Raw genomic sequence first — 23,524 nt, 5'->3', positions numbered from 1 at the left:
ATTCGAATCACCGTAATTTGACCTAATTCTGTAACAAAAATGTAAGAGATACTCAAAGTAATTTTAAATCTCTTACGGTTTATAGCTGTGATTTACCGCGGCTGACCAAGCCTTCGAAGATTGTTTAGAAAGTTTTCGGACACATTTTGTTTAAAAAATAAATACTTTAAGCTAAAATAAAATCGGTTATTCTGGGCATCGTAAACAATAAATTCTGAAATAATTTATACTTTAATATAATAAATTATGATATAAATTAGTTCAATATTTTAATTTGTTATTTATTTATTTTATATAATATAGAATAGAATAAAGGATACTAGTTTCTACTACGATAATTTAAAAAACTAACAACCGTTATAGAATAATCCTATCATAATTATCGTCGTATCGTATTACGTACATTATTGCTATATTTATACTATCAGGGTAAATACTACTTATTTATTTAAAAGGCTTATCCATATTATTTACGCGCCTTTTATTTAAAAAAAAAACAAGTTGCATAAAACTTCCTAAACAACAATCTAGTTGCGTCCGGGGCTGTATAAGGTCAAAGAGATTAACGAAGCTGTATGGGGGACCGTTGATTTAATTTCGCGAACATTACCGCTGCGTAACGGATTACGAGTACTATATTTACTTCGGGGCACGTGTTCGGTTCTGAATGGGCCCGCCCTTGACCCCGACCACGGCACGCACCGCCCGCCCAAACGACTGGCCGCGCCTCTGGCATCTCCCCTTCCTCACTCCAATCAATAGCTTCATAAAGATCTTACATATTTCTGTTTTCTACCTTCTGCCAACTGTATGGTTTCTATCTCATGAATACAAGCTAATTTTAGCACGGGAATACTTGCAACTGCAGCCGTCTAATCTATGACGTCGGTTTGTAATTGTGATAGATAATTTGAAATTAATTGCTTTAAAACTGCAACTGCAATAAAGATATTTATTATTATTATTAAAATGAAGCCTAAATCATGATCATGAAAATCGAACGCTAGAACGGTGGCTAACGATACGGAAAATGAATTTATAGTTTAGGAGGTCGTTTCGTATAATCTCAGGTGACTTATTCGGCTGTCTGAACGGCAATTAGCAAATATCAAGATAATTATATTTAAACGACCGTTTTAGATAACTTAATCGATATAACTATACAAATCTTAAATGTTAGCTTACGACAATACAATTATTTTAATGTATAAAACAATCTATAATATTTCCGCTGTGCCAAGCAATATACGTGAAATACACTCCGTCACGCAAAGTATTGTGGTTGTGTGTGTATAATGTATTAGTTATATTGTTTATGTAGTTGTAGAGAAGTGACCGGCAGTGTTACGTAACCGACGATAGTATTCATCGACGGTGGCAAGTTATCCAAGCCCGGTTGTGAGTGGACATTGCCAACTTTCGTTGCATATTTAGCGAGAAATGTATGCGATTGTTATAGTTTCCATCAAGTCACAGTGTTTTTGTGGTAATAAAGGCAACGTTCGACCAACTCGATCAATAGTCCGGTGTCTAGTGTAGCCATTCGGTTGCTAAGATGGATATTTACACGTGTACGATCTAGTTCCGACCACATACTAATTCTTTTGAAGTATTTTTGGTGATTATTTGAGATATACTAAATATCAATAACTATGTATTTAAAATAATCGTTAATATGATATGATATAAATATTACGTAATAAGTATATTTTCGTACGTTTAGGCAAATTTAGGACCGCATGGCGACAAACGAGTTATTTTGAACTTACACACTTTAAAACTTTAAAATAACCTGTTCTACAACCATGGCACATGATGTGACTAATTTTAACATTCCTCAAAGAAGTTAGCTACCTACAAGTTTTTACTCTTAACTGCCAAAGTTTAAACTTGCCATGTCTAGGTGTGTTGCCATAAGTTTCCGGGTATAAAACAGAACAAGTATTTTAATTTTTAAAAAAATACGATATAAAATATTTTTGTATACGATTAGGTAGTCCAAAAAAATTGGATTAATATAAACCAAAATTAAAGTTAAATAAACGCTACAATGAAGTATCAATGATTGTTAAACTTACCTAATTATATATTTTCTAAAAATGTGAGTCAATGGCGTCATATTCTACATCATTATATATATAAGTGAGATGATTTTGTAAAGGATTTTTTATGACTATCCTCATGCAATCATAGTCAGAACCTAATATCACCTTGGCCGGATTTCACATCTGCCGCTACAATGGACAAGTAGGCCGCTCCATTGCCCATTGTCAATGCTCTTGCGCAATTCAAAATACGGCATTTCTGTACGCTTAAAATTATCGTCGTTTAATTCTAAGGACCGACGACGGAATTTAGTTTGCCAAGAATATTAAAACATAGGGTTAGATGTATGTATTCAATATATTTATAATTAAATCGAATCGAATTATGTAGATGAAATATCATATGAAAATATTATTAGTGTAACTTTCTGGTTATTCGCTTAGCCTGGTTTTAACTTATGTTACTATGTACTTACAACAATATAGATATATCATAGAAAGATTTGATGTCTGTGTGATCAAAGTTGCAAGCTGTTATATAATTTTCGTAGGAAATATCAACAAACTTTAGCGCAGGAGTATAGATATATATGTATGTATTATATCTATCGACATAGGACGAAATCCCTTCGGGTGTAACGGCCTCAGAGGTATCTCGATCAGGTATCGAATTAATGGGCATCGACATTTCGATGTATAAAAAGTACACATACATACATATAAATAAACGTTAAGCAATATAGGAATCGTGTTCTCGGAACACGCAGCGAACTCGAAGATTTTAGGACCAATACACATGCAACGTTATTTTAAAATATAGATCGATTTTAATAATTCGTTAAGGAATCATGAATCGATACTAAATCGATATTTTTCATTATGAAAAACGCAAGTTTAAAACAAAAGTAAGAGTTACTATTGAGCGTCTCCGCTGTTTGTAAAATATTGCATGTGCAATCGCCCTTACTTTGAGGAAAGTTCAATAACCTCAATGATAAGAAAGCTGATTCAGAACGAGGAAAATTTATGTGTTTATTATTATAATTAGTTTCCATAACCTTAAACTTGAAAATATTCCTATTAATAGTAGAAAAATAAGTAGTAATATCTTGAAATTATTAAATATAATATCGAATTTTTTTTCGAATCTTAAATTTGATTGAACTTGACTTATAATAATTTGAAATACTTAACACCGATGCTTTATGCTTCTTGTTTAAATAAAGAAGTTTATTTTAATTAAGCGTAAGCGTAACTAAATACGGCGTGCAAAAAGTTTTTTTTTTCAATCTATTCAATCGTTTACCTACATAATATAGAAGTAAAATGAGCAAACGCTGGCGCACAAATACGACTTACAAGTTCCTACTAACGAACTTATACTCCTTTTTATTATTTTTAATGTCGGTCAATGGCCTTGCCCATTGTGTTCGCTCCATTGACATCGATCTTTAGGGTTAGACATAATTGAACTTAGAAAAAAAAACCGTTTAAGTTCAATTCTAATGATTATTCAAGTTGACAAGCACGCACGTGCGAACAAAAGCAATGTAACACCCGACTTTTGAATTTTACCCTTTGAAAACTGGTTGCGATTTTATGAATAGCTTGTCGTTACATACATTTGGTATTGATTTCATAGACAAAAAAAGAAATATTAACTGACTTAATATTTTTTTAATTTAAGTAATAATAAATGCACTAAAACGTGAAAATAACTCAATTGGGTTTTTATCGAAAAGTTTTTATATTGTACTACAAAATTGTAATCGCTTTTTTTTTTTTAATAAATACCGAATAGTATTGCTGGTTGAGAAAGTTAACTGAAATAACCAACGTGCAGTATTATAATAGCAATTTATATTAGCTATCTGGGCTATGTTGTAATAGATAAGTTTATTTATTTTTGCAAGTAAATATATGTGGCTCTTTGTAAGTGGAAACATTAAACGGCATTGCAATTCGTAATTATTTATGTGTAAATTACTCATAAAATAATTATAATCTGTATCTTACTACTTAGCTAATACATCTTTCTGAAAATCCCATGTCTTTTCGTATCGTAATCGTAAACCCAATTGAGTTATTGAAATAATTATATATATATACTAAAATATATAAAAATACCTGCATATAAACATCTATATCGTTCTTGTCTTTTTCGAAATATAAGTGTACAAAAAATATAACGAAACACGTGAAAGGTTGAATGGAATGATTTAGTTCTAATTTATATACTCTATGAAGGTTTTATAGAAATTATTAATATTATATACTTAGAGCCAGGACGAAACATTATAGTCGAAATAAAAATATCGTTACGTTTAAACGACCTGCTAAATTATTTTTACGAGCGCACAGATTACCAAAACCCACGCCCTGTCTTCGTGTTTTTCACACTATTTTTTGTAGATAATCGAAGCTTAGTATAACAGAGTCACGGTAACCGATCAGCAAAAAAATGTTTATTAATGGGAACTTTGAACTCGCGCCTTTAGTAAATTTTTGGTAATATTAACAATTAGATACTTTATAAGGATATCTCATTTGAAAATGTAATTTTATTAATTTATACATAATACTCGTAACGTAGATATAATACGTTTTTTATTCATTTTGAAATTTGAATAGTGTTAAACTGCTTATGAAATTTCTATATTATTAATGTTATCGGTACGTTCTTTATTAATTGCAATTTATCAATAACTAATGAGCCAAATGCGTGCCGCGTATGATTTATGAAAAACAATAACTACTTAGGAGTTTCTTGCCGGTTCATCACGGTAGAATCTACATTGCAAAATGGCTTTAAAATTTATCGATCTTGTAAATTTACAATTCAAAAGTGCCTTTAATAGTCTAATTGATTAAAGTAAATTACTCGAATGCGATGTGGCGTGATAGTGTTTTTGATTTTAAATAAGCATATATTTAAGTACTATGCATCAATCTATAATATCATTTAGTACTTAATGTTATCTAAATATGTAATAAAATGTATTTATATATTTTTTCAATCAACCTACTAAATGGGATACGATTACTGGAAGTCGACCGAATATTTACACATAATGTTTTAAAAGTATCCGTTCGTTTAAATATTTCATGCGACCTAGCATTAAAGCCAGTGTAATAATGCAATTAATGCAATAGTTGTCCTAAATCCATTGTTATGCGTTTTAATTTAAGCAATAGATGTCACTAAAATTGAGGGTATGGTTGTGTGTTAAATATTTATGGCTAGAGCACGCGGCAATGTTTGGTCTAGGCATTCGATCGAATCGAGCGTGTGTTGACCGCGGCGATTCACCTTGAGACCGCACCTCGCTTCGTATAATCCTACTAGTAAAAATATCCCTTGACCAGTTCCACTCATAAACAAAGTAACAGGCTACACAACTTGAGCGTTTAGTACAGTTTCATACAATGCTCGAAGACCGGTCCGCTGCTGTGGGTGAGCGAGTTGTGGAATGCATGGGGACGGACTAAGACGGCGTGATTTGAAAGTGCTCGAGTCCGTCGGTTATCGACTTTTTCCTTGCCTATTCGTATGCCTTATAATTTAAATGTTTTTTTGTACTTGGAATAAAATTATCAAAGCAATTTCATAGACCATAAATTGCTATCCTGTTATAATTATGACTTCTTAACTCGACCGTGGGATGGGGATATTCGTTCATTCATATCTTTAATACATAACCGATTGTTTATTGAAACAAAATTGCTCCTAATAACATACTGTAATTTATATCTATAATGAGTTGATTCTGAATCATTGCCGTGATTAGATTATCAAATTATCATATTTTATACATAAAACAGTCGCACGCGCAAACCAGTGACCTGAACAAAAAACTAAAATATTTTTACCTTGAAAAAAATTATAAATAAATGCTTCGAGTAAAGCCGTTCTTGATATGAATCCAAATGGAGATTTTCAATATCCTTTTAGACTACGATTGGTTAAAAGTTAAGTGATCAATGTGTTTATGTATTATTTTTATTACTAATTGAAAATATATATATATATATATATATATATTTTCAATTAGTTCCAGACTCGTATATCTTTCTCAGTACTATTTTAGTAATACATAAACACATTGATCACTTAACTTTTAACCAATCGTAGTCTAAAAGGATATTGAAAATCTCCATTTGGATTCATATCAAGAACGGCTTTACTCGAAGCATTTATTTATAATTTTTTTCAAGGTAAAAATATTTTAGTTTTTTGTTCAGGTCACTGGTTTGCGCGTGCGACTGTTTTATGTATAAAATATGATAATTTTACTCGTATATCTTTTTTATTATGTATAAAAAAGATATACGAGTCTGGAACTAATTGAAAATATATATATATATATATATATATATATATATATATATATATATATATATATATAATATATATGAAATTTACAGTAACCTAAGAACAGATAAGAAATCGCAATTAAAACCATAGATATACATTATAACCGAAAAGTTTTCTTCCTTCTTTTTTATTATCTATGATGTGTAAATCTGCAAGATGATGGATGATGAATAATTCAACATCCCCCGATGAAAACCTTCAAAAGATTAAGCCGTCTAATTGTTTGTTCGTTTGAATGTTCTTTAGGTTATACGTAAATGTCTAGACAATTGAGGCCGTCGATCATATTATTTAGCACTTCCGTTCAATGACGCAACAGTTAATAGTCAACGTTCTTATGTATTTTCCAACTTATAAATCGAGAAACCAAAATACCTACAGTTATACAGTTATATCAGTTTATACTCAAAACTAAATAATACTCATATTTAAAAAAATAACATAAACGTTTGAGAATAAAACATTTTTTTTTTAATTTTCTTTGTTATATAATATTAAAAAAACGAATATATTTTAATTTCAGTAATGACTTCAGTTCCTAAACAAAAAGTCGTTATATACATATGTGTTATGGCTTGTACAAACGTGTTTAGAAAAAAAAACATGACGAACCAGGTAAACAGATGACAGTTTCTAGATTCGCGACATCGCGTGCGGTGTGGACATTTACCGAGAGATGATAAATTTAGTAAGTTTTTTTTTAATGTCTGGCTTATTAAGCGCAATTTTAGACGTGTTTTATAATAAGCGATTACAAAAAATAGTCTGGGTGCGTCTTAATCTGATCACACTTTCGAATCCCGTTTATCTTCATTAAAGGCAATAATCATCTACTTATAAACCGTTTTAAGACTAAATTTAGCAAATAAGAATAATTAAAAAATAATCTGGTGTTGGAACGCGAATGAAATTCTGCCAAGAAGCAATGCTTAGTGTTGTCCCTTGGTTGCCCCACAAGGCACTGGCAATGTGAGTGATGGTGTCTATTTCTTGCAATGTTAAAGATTATGGGCGGTGGTGATCACTTAGCATGCAAGTCTTTCCTAATACAATAAAAAAAAACTTTCTCCATTGTCAAAATTTAAATGTAACTATCCTGAAACTATATCCCATTATAACGTGAAAGTTTTAAATCTATTGAATTCGTACTTATCTTTTATTATTTAAATAACTTTGATAAGATGCAATTTAACGCAGTATTTCAGTTACCTTACCCAATATAATGAATGAAGTCTATGAACAGGTTCTTATTTCTCAAGGAAAGTATGTAGAAAGTACACGGGCATTTAAACAGGTTAAACGAGTTAGCTAGAACTTAATTAATCGCTTCATGCTTTATTAGTTCTTCAGTAGATTATTTCTAACATTTTAATTTATAACCATTAAGAAAAATATATAATAAAAAACATTTTATCTTAGTGATGTAAGGAATATATTTACGTTACTGTATGGTATGTAATGACAAGTGTAGATTATAAATTAAGACTTTATTTCAAGTTAGTGGCAATTAATTATGTAAGTAGATTACATTTTGACTTCCATGATATATTTTAAAGATAATTTATTTTATAATGACACTTAAGATATAAATATAAAAATCTGTGAAGACTTTAAATAATAATTTCAATGTACACAATACGTTGTTGTGTTTATTTTATCTAAGCAAATATTTTTTATGTTCTAAATTTAAAGTAGTAGTAGTAGAGTAGATAATACTCCTTTTGTTCTCAATATCAAAAGTGTAGTACCTTCCCCTCAAAAAGGAGAAGAGGGTTCAGCTCAAACATTCACAGGCTTTTACTTTTACTTTATACAAGTAACCTCATAAGCACAATTTAAATGGTCATGTTAAAGTACAAAGTTACGTAAGTGAGAAGTTCTAGTATGTATATTTCTTATTAATATATTAATTATAATAATAACTAAGTAAAGTCGAGACGTCAAAGATATCTTAAGTTACGTTTTCGCCTACGCAGATCAAACTATAGGACTATCCGTTATCAAAAGCCAACTACCAGCGCTCAACTATTTGTTTTCAACCTCTCGGTTCGGAAACCCCGATGTTAACGGGTCGCCCTAATTCGACAACCGAAATAACCCGTGCGGTGTCCTAATTCCGATGTCCCGCTCTACGCGTGGACCGGCGCCCGGTTTTTTGCCGCCGGGCCCGGATTTTAACCCCGTGTGATTGACCGCGTACAAGGAACTTAGTTTTTGTGAACATGATTCGGGGAAACCTTGCTTGTTTTAGAGAATTTTTATCCTTTAATTTGATCCTTGGAGTATAACTGTCGTTAGTAAAACAGTGAAGTTGTGTGTTAAATGGAAATATAATGGAAAATTTTAGATAACAATATGATATTCATACATTTATATATCTACTTATTCGTAATAAAAATAGCACGTTTCTGTAGCGAGCGAGTCTGCGCCGTTCACTCTTTCTACTTATTTTACGTTATAAATTTCTCAACAGTTATCTTATCTTTAAGCTCAGTAGAGTTAAATCGAAACCAGAACTACCGGTTTTAAGTCATATTATAAAGGGTTAAACCGAATAAATCGGAGCTCAATTTCTTTGCTTAATATTACACATAAACAGTACATACATAGCTTTAATTCTTAAGAAACATTTATCAACAATAATTTTATTTATAATAGAAATAAATATACCACACGATTATATCGCATGACACAATCAAATATTACTAGACTGTACTTATTACAGCCACGCTAACTATTACGTCCTGGCCAAGCTGTAGTTGTTACCTAGACTCTTAAAGGTTAGACGCTAGACGTTTGTATTTCATTCGTCATTCGGCCACGTCCCGGTTCCCGGACCGGCCACATTCGGCGCGGGCCCCGTTATCTTTGAGTTATAAATGTATATATGTGTATGGTAGCCAAATATCGGTGACAGGGGTGAACGACCGCGCGCACTAAGGCACCTGCAAGCGCGTCTCTGTTGACACAAGCACCGAGCGACCGACATGACGCCCCAAGTGATAATGAATGTCGGTGCAATACACTTGAGATTTCGAATTAAGACTTTTTGTACGCATGTATTTTATGTTCTAAAAGGACAACCGGTTTCGATTGAATACCAAATGAAGGAGGAAATTTACACGATCACTTACGTCATTAGATGTTGATGGCTTTCAATAAGTTTTTCAAAAGGCAATGTCTACTGATTTATAAAACGCGAGTTGTATTAAACATTCAAAATTAAAATAGCAATAATTGTAATTTGAGTCATTTATTAAGTATTTGTTAATTAATTATATTAGTTTTTTGATCTGATTTCTATTTAGGAGCTTGTTACGTATAATATAAAGACATAATATTCATTTGTAAAGAAATGTTTAACGCGATGCTATCATGTTACAAAACGAATAGACTTAGCTAGATACTGAAACTAATGTTCTCTGTACGCAAATCGAGAGTACAACCTTGTCCTGATTCTAAAAATTGGCACACTTTTTTTCTATTCTTTGAATCACAGCCAACGTCATAGATTGGACTGGCCATGTAAAATCTATATACCACTGATTTTGTTAAGAAATATAATCGCAAGACACATGATTTATGTAAAACAATTAATTTAATTGTGTAACGTGTACAAGAAAATATATACATGCAAAATTATAATTATGAGCTCAGTTTTAGCAAATGTAAGAATATTTTTTAAATCGTGTCATTGACATCGATCTTACTCGAATAAAATTCCGCTTATAAATTTTAATTATGTTTAGTCATATTGTAAACATAAAATATAAGTCATTAAAATATTAATGTTTATTTACAATACATTGGTCAAAGTATTGTGCTAGTTTATTTAGTTCTCGTTACATGACGAGGGGATTTGCGTTGTTGCATTTTTCGATAATGCTGACCCAAGCCTGGCTCAGTGGCTAGAATGCGACTTTTAAAAGAAGATTGCAGATTAAAACCGGGACAAGCAATTTTGAATTTTGATGTGCCTAAATTTAAAAGCATCGTTAGTTAACCTGCATTTACCGGATGAAAATTTGCAATATATGTATTTGCTAAGCCGCAATGGAGCAGCGTATTGGAATAAACTCCAAATGATGTTCTTGAAACAAGAAAGGGCTTTAGCCAAACAGTGCGACATTTGAAGGCTTGTTTTCTTTTAGTCATCGATAAAAATTAATGAAGTACCAATCGTGGGATTATACTTTGTAACTGCATTTAAAGGATATCAAAATTCATTCGTAGCCGCAGTAATATTATAGTAGTTTTGGCAATTGCATAACTTGTATTGGCAATGTATACAGAGTTGCAGTTACATGAAATCGTAGTTTATAGCGTATAATAGTGTTCGGTTACAGTATTATAAAATTAGAGAAAATTAATTCATAATAATAATATAATAATAATATCCTGGGACATTTTTCACACACGGCCATCTGATCCCAAATTAAGCTTGTACAAAGCTTGTGCTATGGAAACCAGACAACTGATATACTACATATACTACTTTTCTTTTTGTAAATACATACTTATATAGATAATTACACCCAGACTCAGGACAAACAGACATGTTCATGCACACAAATGTCTGTCCTGGGTGGGAATCGAACCCACAACCTTCGGCGTGAAAGGCAAGTGTTCTACCAACCACGCCAACCGCCTCGTCATTTTATATTAGCTTTGTTTTCGAATCATTGAAATTAATTACGTTAAGTCGACATGGCCCATTGGTTAGAAAACGTGAATCTTAATTGACGATTAGGGGTTCAAAACAGGCCAGCATTCGAGTGTTTAAAATTGCTTAATTTGTGTTTATAATTCATCTCGTTCTCGGCGATAAAGGAAAACGTAAAGAAACCTACATGGGTCGAGAAACCTACCTGAAATTTGACACATGTGTATCCACCAATCGGAGCGTGATGGAATAAGCTCCAAGCTTTGCCAAGCAGTGGGACATTTACTGGCTATTATTTTTTTAATTTACTATTTTACATATAAAGTTATACAATACAATCGAATACGATATATATACTTTCATATAGTCATATATTAATGTTCGGTATATTATTGTTACGTTTAAAAAAAAATAGTATTTTTATCTCAATACTTACACGTAATCTTGTTTGATCTTAAGTACTGATTCATTCATTGTTGGAATGCGAATACGCAAATCAATTGCATTTTATCATTTCATGAAGTCATTTAACTTGCCGCCATCTTACTAATATATTAAACTAGCGCATTACCCACGGCTTCGGTTGAGTCATAATTCAGACTTGCTATAAAACAAAAAGCTCTTTCTTTAAAAATGAAGGATTTTCAACGAATTTTCCTCCTCTTTATCCACTTTTTTATGCTGGAAAAACGCATTACGCTTTTCCCCCACTGTTTCCGTGGGGGAAACACATACCCATGTGGGGCTCGCCAGCGTCCACCGATTGCGCCCCAAACATCGGAATATCCACTAAAAAACCAGCGGTACCCTTTCCGTCTTAACGAAGAGCGCCACGGGATCGCTTGCGAATGCTACCGTGACGCTCAAAAGATATGTCCCGGGTGAGGATCTTTACCCTCTTTATCTACTACTTTAGGGGTTAAATTTGCAAAAAAAAAATTCTTAGTGCTTACTTACTTTGTAAAAGGAAGCCGTATGCAAATTTTCATGGCACCAGCCAGTACTTTGGGCAGTGGGTTGATACGTCAGTCAGTCATATGAAAGTTGGTGTTTGGATGTTTATAACTTTAATACGGCAAAATGCTGAACAGCCTTACGGCTGAGTATATCCTTAATAAAAACACCGTTTTTAATTTACGCTTAACGAACATGACTCTAGTTTATATTTTTATTGTATTTTAATTTATTAATGAATTAATTTAGTAATTTAAACCGCAATACTTGATATTGCGGTTTCAGTGCGTTGAAGTTTATAAAATACTTTTATAATTAAGTGTCAATTCCCATTAAACAAATTATTATTATAATTATTATCAACGGATATTAGTTACTTGATCAAAATATTGTTTTAATCAAATTAACGCGCCGATGCTCAGATGGTTTTAGAAAAATGGCGGGTGCTCAATGAATGCGATTAGCACAGGACCAATACTCCCGGTATTGGCGCGCGAGTTAGGAGCCCTATGTCCAGCAGTGAGCTAATGTGGGTTGAAAATTATGATGATGGTGACTTAAAATTGTCTCTCATGAGCATTTTTGAATCATTCATCATGAAGTGAATGTAAAGTTAGTGACCGGTTCGAAATGAAGCTTCTACCGGGCAGAATCGGTAAGAATCTCAGTAGTTACTAATTTCTACCAATTTAATTACATAGGCATGTTAAGATTATTAGCGAGTATTTAACAAGTATGGTAGAAATAATTAACATTTAACGCTATTGAAGATACGCCTAAATTTTAACCGTTATTTAAGTTTCATCCTAATTTGGATGTACATATCTCTCGTCTGTATGATTTTGTATTCGTTACAAACCGGATATCAAAATTGCTCGTTATGTAAATTAAAAAAGTATTTGGCATAATAATTTCTAAAAATAAATTAATTTTGATATATGAAGTTTGTCACGTGTTTATTTGTGTTATCTTATAATTAAAATATTATGTTGGCAACAGTTTAATTGATTCTATAAATGTTACAGAAAAGTGAAATCATGGTTTTTTTTCATTGTTTTACGTCAATTATGACTTGGAATAAAAACTTTTTGATTTATTTTTATTCAAAATATCATAATAAGTTGTTATCCCAAACGATATTAAATTATCATTCTTGTGTCCAAAATTATAAGTATCATAATTGTGTACACTGATAGTCGATTTATATTAAATATTGTAATCGTATCGGGTTCGACCAGATATTAATTTAACATCAATGTTCCACGCGAATGGTTGAATAATAATAAGAGCTAAAGGTATCAAAACAAACAGGTAGTGCCTTATCCAATGAAGGCATTATTTCTAATGCTAGTTTATTGGACTTGAAACTAATTCAATTTGTACGGCTAATGCTAAGCTGTTTGCAGTCGCATGTTGTTGACCTGAGTCAGCTAATATAAAACACCAGAAACGAGTTAGAAGTATGTCAATATGAATATGTATATATATGTTATGATTTTGTATTATAGGATAATTTTCTGCCTCATTGGTCTAGTGGCTTGATGTGACTAATCTCTCCTGAGATTGGCCGCGTGGCCGAAATCGGTCTAGAGAACATTATTATTATTATTATAGGATAATTTTATAATTCCATTTTGCGCAACATATGGAAAACAACGACATATAGAAATGAAGTTATTTGATAATTATTATATATTTTTGGTTATCTATAGAGGGCCACATTGACAAATGTAAATAACATCCATTTCCATGCAGGATCGTTCAAAAAAATAGTGTTTTTCGTTAGTTTTCGGTACAGCCTATTTTCGTTTTTATTATAAGTCGCTTATTTTTATTTAAGTAATCCTAATAGCCATATAATGAAAAATAACTGTATTTTAATAAATAATTAACTTTAGAGAATCGTGTTCCTCAGTTGTAATCAAATAGGATATTAATTCCGTCGCTATCAGTCCGTTTATGACTATTTTAAGTATATAATCTAACCTAGATTTAACTTCGTGTCAAAGATCATTTTAAAATTGCATCTAAACACGTTTCCTATCATAGGATAAATTCGGAATTAAAAAATTTAATAATATAAGTTATGGAAGTAATACTATTTAAACTAAATGCAGTAGATTCATAGCATACATAATGGAATACATAAAAAAATAACAATTGTTGCAAGCAGCTTTGTAGGACAAGTAATCAGCTGAGCGGTTGACCGGATGCGGGCAGACCGCGCCACGGCATGCGGAGCCTGGCCGCCTTCGTTGACAAACCGACGACACTTTCCTACATGCATGCTATAAATATTCAGCGAACGCTCTGCCAGCGACCAGCGTTCTTACCGCGCCGGCTTTCTTCGATGAGTGATACCCACCTAGATACAGTTTGGGCTCAATTTTGACGGTCCGTCGTCGCACTCGACCAAAAAAATGACGGCAAGGCGGTTTGCGCGGGCACTCGCGCTTCTGTCTTATTCATCCATCACTGCACATCCGCACCAATTGGAAAATCACGATTTCACTGTCACGGCAAGCGACGTCCGTCTAGTTCGCCGCAGTCACAGTATGCACCAGCACAACACGCTTTGACAGTATCGCGGCAATCGCTACAGCGGGCGCGATTGTTGTGACGCGAGGTGAAATCGCCGAGAACCGAAACCAAGTTGCGAGGTCAAAGCGACCTCCACGCTCGAGAGCGTGAGAGCCGACAGAGCCTGAACGATAGCAGGTGTGCGACTAGAAGTGCAGCGATAGTGCGAAGAGAGCTGTACGAGACGACGCGCGTGACTCGCCGCCGCCGACTGACGGGGCGCGCCGCGACGAGGCTGGCTTCACCACCACACGCGCACTCGCGCACACTCGCGGCCGCGGCCGGGAGGCGCGGAGCCTCGCCGCCCGCTCGCCTCCACCGCAGCGCGCTGCTACACCGCGCCGCGTAACAATCGCGCCTCGCCGAACGCATTTACCGATAATATTTTAAAATTTCATTTGAATTTGACTTTATAATATCGATGACCGTCGATGCTCACCGTCCAATAGATTGAATATTTACAAAAATGGGATTTAGCGACATCATAGTGGACGGATTAGTTGCGCAATGAATGAATAGCGCGTGTAAAAACATTAAAAGCGCATGCGTACTGTCATTACTATTCGTAATAACATGATACCATCAATCGCGAGTTAAGTTTGTATAAAAATATTGTTTAAACGTAAATTAGAGCTCAAACAACCAAATAAGATTAAGGTCTGGTAATTTCAATTACCAGACACATATTCGATTACCAACAGATAATTTTGCACGTGTGTCGTAAGACGAGCTTGTTAAGTGTAAAGTTTCAACTGCATAACTGTCATTTTCATTCTAAAAAAAAAGTCTAAGATACGAAGTAGTAACAAAATGCATGCGCGGAGGCAGAGTAAGGTCATCGGAATGCTTTAGGTGCGATGCTACAAATTGCGCAAATAGATGTTCCAATGAACTCGTTTAATAATAGCGGGCGTAGTGAGGGCGTCAGCGTCGAGCGTCGAGAACTAGCCGCGTATCGTATCGCTACTCAACTATAATGCGAAACACGCTCAAGGTTGTCAGAGCACGTACGCCAGCGTCACGCACTGTGCTCACTAAAATCTCACTAGAATCTTGAATGAGATAATTTCATCACGTCATCGGCTTATGAAATTACTATTATCAGTTCGCACGTAGTGAGCCCTTTGCTACAACAATGCTACATTAATGAAGGCGAAAGATGTCCAACTCATGTAGGTATCTAAATGAACTTAAATGCAATAAGTTGCATCACGACATTGCAGCTGACAATTTGATCGCTCGAATTAAATCACATAAATTATAAGATTGGCAGTGTTTTTATAAAGAATGTTTGCACATTAATTATTATTTCGAGATCAAAAACATTTTTGACTAAACTTTGAAGGACAAAAATTTGTCTTGAGATGAAGATAAAATTTAGTATTTAAGCAAGTGCTCGATAGAACAAAAATACATTTTTATTTTTGGATTATAGTAGTCGAAGTGACATTGAAATGACGTAAAAAAGAGATACGGAACGCCGCGGGCGTCACGCCACATCAGACTCGGGAAGCAACAAATTATTATCATATTGAACGACTGTGACTTTTTAATTAAGAAAACGTACAAATAGTTTATTTTGCCAAGTAACGCGAACATGTTATTTTCCAAATTATATGTATATTTTTACTTATTTTGGATATTACTTCTGCGAATTAACAATTATATTTGCATCTGTTACGTAATCGTAGTTTCGTATTTGGTACAAAAAAATTTAAATCAAAAAAACAAAATTTGCGTTTTTATATTATATAGGAATTGTTGCAACATGAGTAAATTGTAAAGGTTCTTATGGCTACAGTTTTACGGCTTCGCTCAGACATTGTTGCATTTAAGCATTGCTTAAAAATGAACTGCATTTATTCTAAATAGGACACAACGGCACTCAGTGTCGTTTGAACAACGTCGTGTTTGTTCGTTGGAGGTGGTCGCCCGGGATGCCAATCTGCACTTCCGCCGGCGCCCGGATCATTGCCAGAAACACTTAGGGGAAAAGTCAAGCGAACAGTAAGAGGACTTTAAATGACACGATAAAAACTGTAATTCAACAACGTTACGCTAATTTGTTCTCGTAAATTTAAAGTTTCAAAACAAATAATCTAATGTGGGAGATATGCATAATGTTGCCAGCATTGCCTGTATAAATGTCCTAACGATCACTCAAAAAAAGCGTAGGAGCTTAAAGACCTAACTGTCATTAAAATAATAATTTAAAAATACAAAAGCATTCTGCAATCTTTAGATGCAATGTGTGAAATATATCTCATTAGTGACACGCATGACATTTTGGACAAGCGTATACAACTTCGTTCTTTAGTCGTAATATGTCGTTAGTTAAAAGGCATGATTAGTTTTATTAAAACACCAATTTAATATTCAAGGAATAATCATTCAAAGTATATATGTAATAGTTACAAGGCATATGTTGAGTTACAATACTTCGTACAAAATAAATACAAATCAACGCTTTCGAATGGGATTGTTTTCTTTCAACCGAAAAAGGAGATGAAAAGGAATGGGTGTGGTCTCCTCATAGATAACTTTGGTATTGCAGTTGAATGGACCACACCGGTTTATTATGGGACTTCAGGTTCGAGAAAGTCTACCGACGCGACAAAGGCCCGTGACGAGCATGAAAACTTCTACAGCCGGACAATGCGACATAAACGCTTAGATCTTTTTGTAGGCAGTAAGCGAAACATTTTCGCATCTTGTGAAAACATAACTATACTGACAAATAGTCGTAACATACTACAAACAAGCTATTCGTATTTCCAAACTTAGTTTTAAATAAGTTAAGGTGAGTGTATGTTTTCTTTAAATATTAACGATTTATATGTAAGTCAAAATGACTATACCCTTCATAAATAAATTTCGACATCTAAACTTACAGCGTATTGGTAGGAATTATTCAATTTAGAATATTAAGTTTGGGTCACTGGCCGAATGATGCTGAATAATCTTGATATTTCATAAACGTAATCATTAACTACCTTTTGGGACTGAGTTGTAATACAGGACAATAAATTCAGCCGTTAAATGCTACGAACATTTTATAATTAAAGTACGAATATGGTATGATGTTATCGAAATCGCTGCAAGATTAAGTATGATTTCACATGTATCCTTTATAATTACAAAGCAATGCAAAATACACATTTTATAAAAACAGTATTGTAGCAACATGAACCTTCGTGAACAGTGAGTGTAATAATAGTCATTTACAAACGTTTAAATAATAACTATTCAGTTTTGAATGATCGTAATAAAATTACGTACAAAAAGGTCATTTCGTTTGTTTTTTTTTTGTTTCACGCAAATGCTGCATTCCGATTGACATGGTATATGCTTTTAAGTTGAACATAGACACATATGTTTATATCTTTATTTTATATATTATTGTTACAATGATGTTAAAAATAATATGTCACAAATTTAAAGTTTAGTTACAATTTGTGACAGAAGCAAGTTTAATTTGATTTAAAAAAAAGGAACTGCGGTACAATTTTAAATATGAATTAGTTTTTTTTCCACAACTAATTAGTGGCAAAGTAACATCTTTGTAGGTATTTTATCATTGCTACCAATCTCTTTGCGTATGCGCTAGCAATTAACACCTTCAGAGGTCGCAGCGGCCTTGTCATTAGTTCTAACCCTCAGCCTACGTAACACCCACATTACACCCAAACCGCATTGTTAATCTCACATAAATCAATACGCATAAATAAAAACGCACTCCGCTTATATAATTACAGAGGTGTTTGATTTATAACCCTATATTTATTTAGCTGAGGTTTTTGTCATGACGATATGATCATTTTTTCATTCTGGTAAGCCGATTAACCGAAGTTTATTTCGTCGGGTTGATTGTTTGTCGGCAGCACTATCGAGTTATTTCGGGATCATTAGAATAATTACGTGTGACTAATTTTACTTGATTTAATTATTTTATATATGTATATTGTATGACTATATTTGAATTCATATAATGAAAACAATTGACAGCTTATGACATTTTTTGTCAATAAAGTTATAGGCATAATATAATTAATTAAAAATAATGTATGTTTCTTATCAATAATCGTACACCCTTCATATAATATGATTGATCATCGCAATATTTTCACATGTCTATGATAGTATCTCTGTGAAGACTGTAGTTTACATAATAAATACTTAATTAAATATTATAAAAAGTAGCTAGCGAGAAAATTAAATTCGATATAAATTTTATAATAAAAAAAAACAAAATTATTGAAATTAAACAAAACTTCGTATTTCCCCTTCGTAATAAAGTCCATCAATAGTTAATTCTATTCAGTGAACTGTAATTGTAATGGTTGTAGCTGTACGCGTCGTACTCATATCGCTTGCGCGTGCGCAAGTAGGATTTCCTTTTTAGACCATTCCTACTCGTCCATTGGGTCAGTATGCGAGGGTGAATCTAATGTTTCCTATAACATGTTTGGACGAGTAGCTTGATAGTAGCGAGCTATTTCTATTTAATCAATGTTGCATATTTGTCTGTATATGAGAAAACTTAAGACAACGAAATAGTTATACAATTAATTCTTTACACAAAAAGTAATATTACATCCGATTGTTTCTAAATATAAAATATTTCTTCTTAGCAAAATATATTACTGACTAACTGCTACATGCGATTTCATCCGTATTAAACGTTGCTCTGGTCCCGTCCATTATTATATAATAACGTGGTATTCATTGTCATACAGTCTATAACTCGGACTGGTGATTAGCGCTTTGAAACAAACAATCACTTCAACTTTATATTACTATAGATATCGTTACATACGAAAATTTTGTAGTTAAGTAAGAGTCCAGTAACAGTAATAGCCTGTGAATGTCTCACTGTTGGGCTAAGGCCTCCTCTCCTTTTTGAGGAGAAGGTTTGAAACTTATTCCACCACCCTTTTTTTAACGCTGGAAAAACGTGTTACGCGTTTTCCCCATGGGAACAGTGTGAGGGGGGGGTATGTGGGGCTCGCGGTGTCTAAGGCGCCGGCTGCCGAGTGCGCTCCGAACATCGGAGCGCCACGGGATCGCTTTTGCATGCTACCGTGACGCTCTGACGGCCGGCCCACTTGTTCGGGTCTCCATTCGCTAGGGAGGGTTCCCAGGGTGAATCTGTCACTGTGAATCCCCCTCCACCCCCTAGTCCCGGCGGCGCCTATATAATACTTATGTGGCAGAATTTCACTGAAATTAGACACATGCAGGTTTCTTCACGATGTTTTCCTTCACTGTCAAGCACGGATGAATTATAAATACAAATTAAGCATATGAAAATTCAGTGGTGCTTGCCCTAGTTTGAATCCACGATCATCAATTAAGATTCACGCGTTCTAACCACTGGGCTATCTCAGTTGTAGTTCATTGAGAGAATATCGTTAACACAATTCGTGGTTTACGTTTAAGAAATCAATTTACGTTTAACAATGGCGCCGCATAAATGTCGGTTCTGTTGCCAAATTGCCTATTGCTAATGCGCGAGTAAGATAGCATACACTGCACATATATATGAAAGACTAAAACGACCTAGAGAGGTGAATAAACGCCTATTATCGAGTTCAACCCAAATTTCTGACCTGATTCGAAGAAAAACCGACGTAGGCTAACGACCTACCTGACGTAATATGGCATGGAAAAATAAAACCAAACAAGGAATGCAGTCAGCCTTCTTGAGCCTTTTTTCGTTGAAATTTTTGTTTTATATGCGAACTTAACGGGAAATAATGCCTTTAATAAGAATAATATAGTAGTAGGTATTGTATTTCTTAAGGGTCCTTCTTTTTAATTAGTTCAAATACTCTAAGGAAATTGTTTTTTTTTATACATTATTTGATATATATTTTATACAGGTATTTGAAACGTTGAAAGGTTTTTCGCTTGGTAAAGCAGCTATTTGTGCTAGCTCCTCGCATGAATGATGAAAATATTTATAAATTAGATAAGTATTCCAAAAATAAATTTGGATAACTTTGTGATCTTTTATACATCTTGAAACTTATAATATGCGTGTCTTTATATAATATATAACCTTGCTATTAATATATATATACATATGACTGTTATTATAGGCAAACACCACATGTACTATGAACACAATAATTGTGCTGTCCATATTGTAATAACGAACTATTACCGTATGAAGTGACTTTTTACTATGTTTTTAAACGTTCAACAATATAAACAGTAAAAAGTAGCATAAGGGAAATGTAGAAAAGCATTACCGAGTCAATACGTAATAAAACTAAAGGTCACATTAGTCAAGATATTGATGAGCAAGTAATTTATTGTAAAATAAAATTTTTATTTTTACACAAGCTAATATTTATTATAAATTGACATAAATACATATGTTCGAATGTTATGGAGTGATGCCAAATAACTCAAACGATAATGACATATCATCTCGATTATTATTTGTTGAAATATTTGTTGGATGTGAAAAGTTACGCATTACAAGTTTTAATGTATTCCTATTACTGTAAACTTTAAGTTTAGTAGGTGTAAGAGTTATCTAGTTACGGAATTCTTTTCAATTGAGCTGAAATATATCGAGAATGGACTCGTTTGACGTGATGATGTCATATCACGACATTCATTTTGGTGGAGGTGGCAGTCATGACAACTTCTTTGCTAACCAAACATCAGTTTGATTCACAGAACTCGGTGTATCTTCGCGCTATCAGACTCATTGGCGATAGATCATGGATTACATTCAAATTCCCCAGCTTTTTCTTGGTGGTAGGGCTTTTTGCAAGCCCGTCTGGGTAGATCTTCTACCACTAAATAGCAATACTTAGTATTTTTGTGTTCCGGTTTGAAAAGTGATTGAGCCATTAGCCCTACTTATTTTATAAAAAGTGAGCAGTGAGCATCAATGTCATGTAACGCGCCTGTCGGTCTTCATCAGAGTTACTCCTATTACCTTCTTACACTTCTACCATTGGTCAACTAGGTGCAGTGAACCGTCACCGGTCCACACTGATAGGCTCACACTACGTTTTTGACATTCCATCCATTTTGCTTCCTTATTTCTCATGCGTACCACCATGGTGTGGGTTGCCCGTCCGGCGTCTGTGTATCCTGAGCATTATAATCCCGATATCTTCAAGGTAAAAGTGAACCTTCTAGGCAAGCGCGTTCCATCGTAAACTGCGTCAATACTATACATGACTGTGGTTACAGTACAGTAACAGCCTGTTAATGTCCCACTGCTGGGCTAAGGCCACCTCTCCCTTTTTGAGGAGAAGGTTTAGAGCTTATTCCACCACGCTGCTCTAATGCGGGTTGGTAGAATAACATGTGACATAATTTCAATGAAATTAGACACATGCAGGTTTCCTCACGATGTTTTCCTTCACCGTCAAGCACGAGATGAATTATAATCACAAATTAAGCACATGAAAATTCAGTGGTGCCTACCCGGGTTTGAACCCACGATGATCGGTTAAGATTCACGCGTTCTAACCACTAGGCCATCTCGGCTTATTAACTGTGGTTAAGGTGAGCCTAAAGTTGAGTTGTTAAATATTATACATCACTTTTTCACATTTCACGATCGTATTATCGGTATATTATATGTAGGAGTATTGTTGGTCTAGTGGCTACATGTAAAACCACAAACCCGGAGGTCCTGGGTTCAAATCTCAGGTCGGGCTAATAAAAAGTTATTGAGATTTTCTGTCAAAAATTCTCAGTAGAAACCCGGAGTCTGGAAGTTGGAAGTGTGTACAACCCCCGTGCCTCGGGAAGCACGTAAAGCCGTTGGTCCTGTGCCTGATCTGCCTGCCTTTCCCATTATGAGGGTTAGGGAACAGAAAGTGAAGCTGTGTTTGCGCATTCACTTGAGCACTATAATATGTCCTGCAGAGGATATTATTAAATTAGGGGGTTTCGAGTTAAACAAAAGTTAAAATTCGAGTTAACTCGATGAGATTGCTTTAACATCTCGTCTCAGGTTGACTCCGATCTGCTTGCGATTAAAAGCGGCTAAATAATAGCATTTAACTGAATTAAAAAGTATGTATTGCGTTTATTTACTGAATGCGCAAAGCAAAAAAAGTTTTAAAAAAATTTAATATGATCCTAAAATGTCAAATAAGAGTATCGTTCTAAAATAACAATTACTGTTTATTTTTTTCGTATATGTATTTTGAATTTTTTTATCAATCATCAAATTAAGACAAAATAGCAATTTTTTTTCAATTTATTTTCATCTTAATCACAAAGAGGAAAATATAGATATAATTTGTTCGAAAATCATTATTGACATGAAAAATTCATTTTCCTTTACAGTAACAGCCTGTTAATGTCCCACTACTGGGCTAAGGCCTCCTCTCCCTTTTGAGGAGAAGGTTTGGAGCTTATTCCACCACGCTGCTCCAATGCGGGTTGGTAGAATACACATGTGGCATAATTTCAATGAAATTAGACACATGCAGGTTTCCTCACGATGTTTTCCTTCACCGTCAAGCACGAGATGAATTATAATCACAAATTAAGCACATGAAAATTCAGTGGTGCTTGCCCGGGTTTGAACCCACGATCGTCAGTTAAGATTCACGCGTTCTAACCACTAGGCCATCTCGGCTTTTCACGCCGAGATGGCCTAGTGGTTAGAATTTTCCTTTATATATTAGGAAATATTAATTATAACTGTTCAATATTCCTTCATCAAAATATCTCCATAAAATAATTTAATATACTCATATAAATATTCATTTCATTTGTCAATAAACAATATTTATAATACTTGTAAATGACGAAATAAGGTCAGTTATCAAAAAATGTAAGTGGTATACTCAATGTGTTATATATCCTGATACATAAATAATATTATATTATATAGCTTGATATATTATATATTACATCTAAGTT

The 23,524-nt window shown here is 33.8% G+C and overlaps 1 protein-coding gene across 4 annotated transcripts in view; it reads right to left on the bottom strand.

Moving 5' to 3' along the window:
- The window catches only part of LOC126770297 (ecdysone receptor), a 219,871-nt gene that overhangs the window by 132,272 nt on the left and 64,075 nt on the right, over positions 1-23,524 (bottom strand). For 2 of the 4 annotated variants that reach the window (XM_050489646.1, XM_050489648.1), the window contains exon 1: positions 14,403-14,847. The exons of 1 other annotated variant lie outside the window; for it this stretch is intronic. The gene's annotated coding sequence lies outside the window, so the exon portion shown is untranslated. Of the gene's footprint in view, positions 1-14,402; positions 14,849-23,524 lie in introns of those variants that run through there. One more of the 4 variants, XM_050489649.1, reaches the window with a different exon arrangement.

This window comes from Nymphalis io, chromosome 8 (genome assembly GCF_905147045.1).
Source record: "Nymphalis io chromosome 8, ilAglIoxx1.1, whole genome shotgun sequence".
Lineage (NCBI taxonomy): Eukaryota > Metazoa > Arthropoda > Insecta > Lepidoptera > Nymphalidae > Nymphalis > Nymphalis io.
Note: the sequence above shows the minus strand (reverse complement) of the source record. Positions and strands in the feature narration are given on the sequence as shown.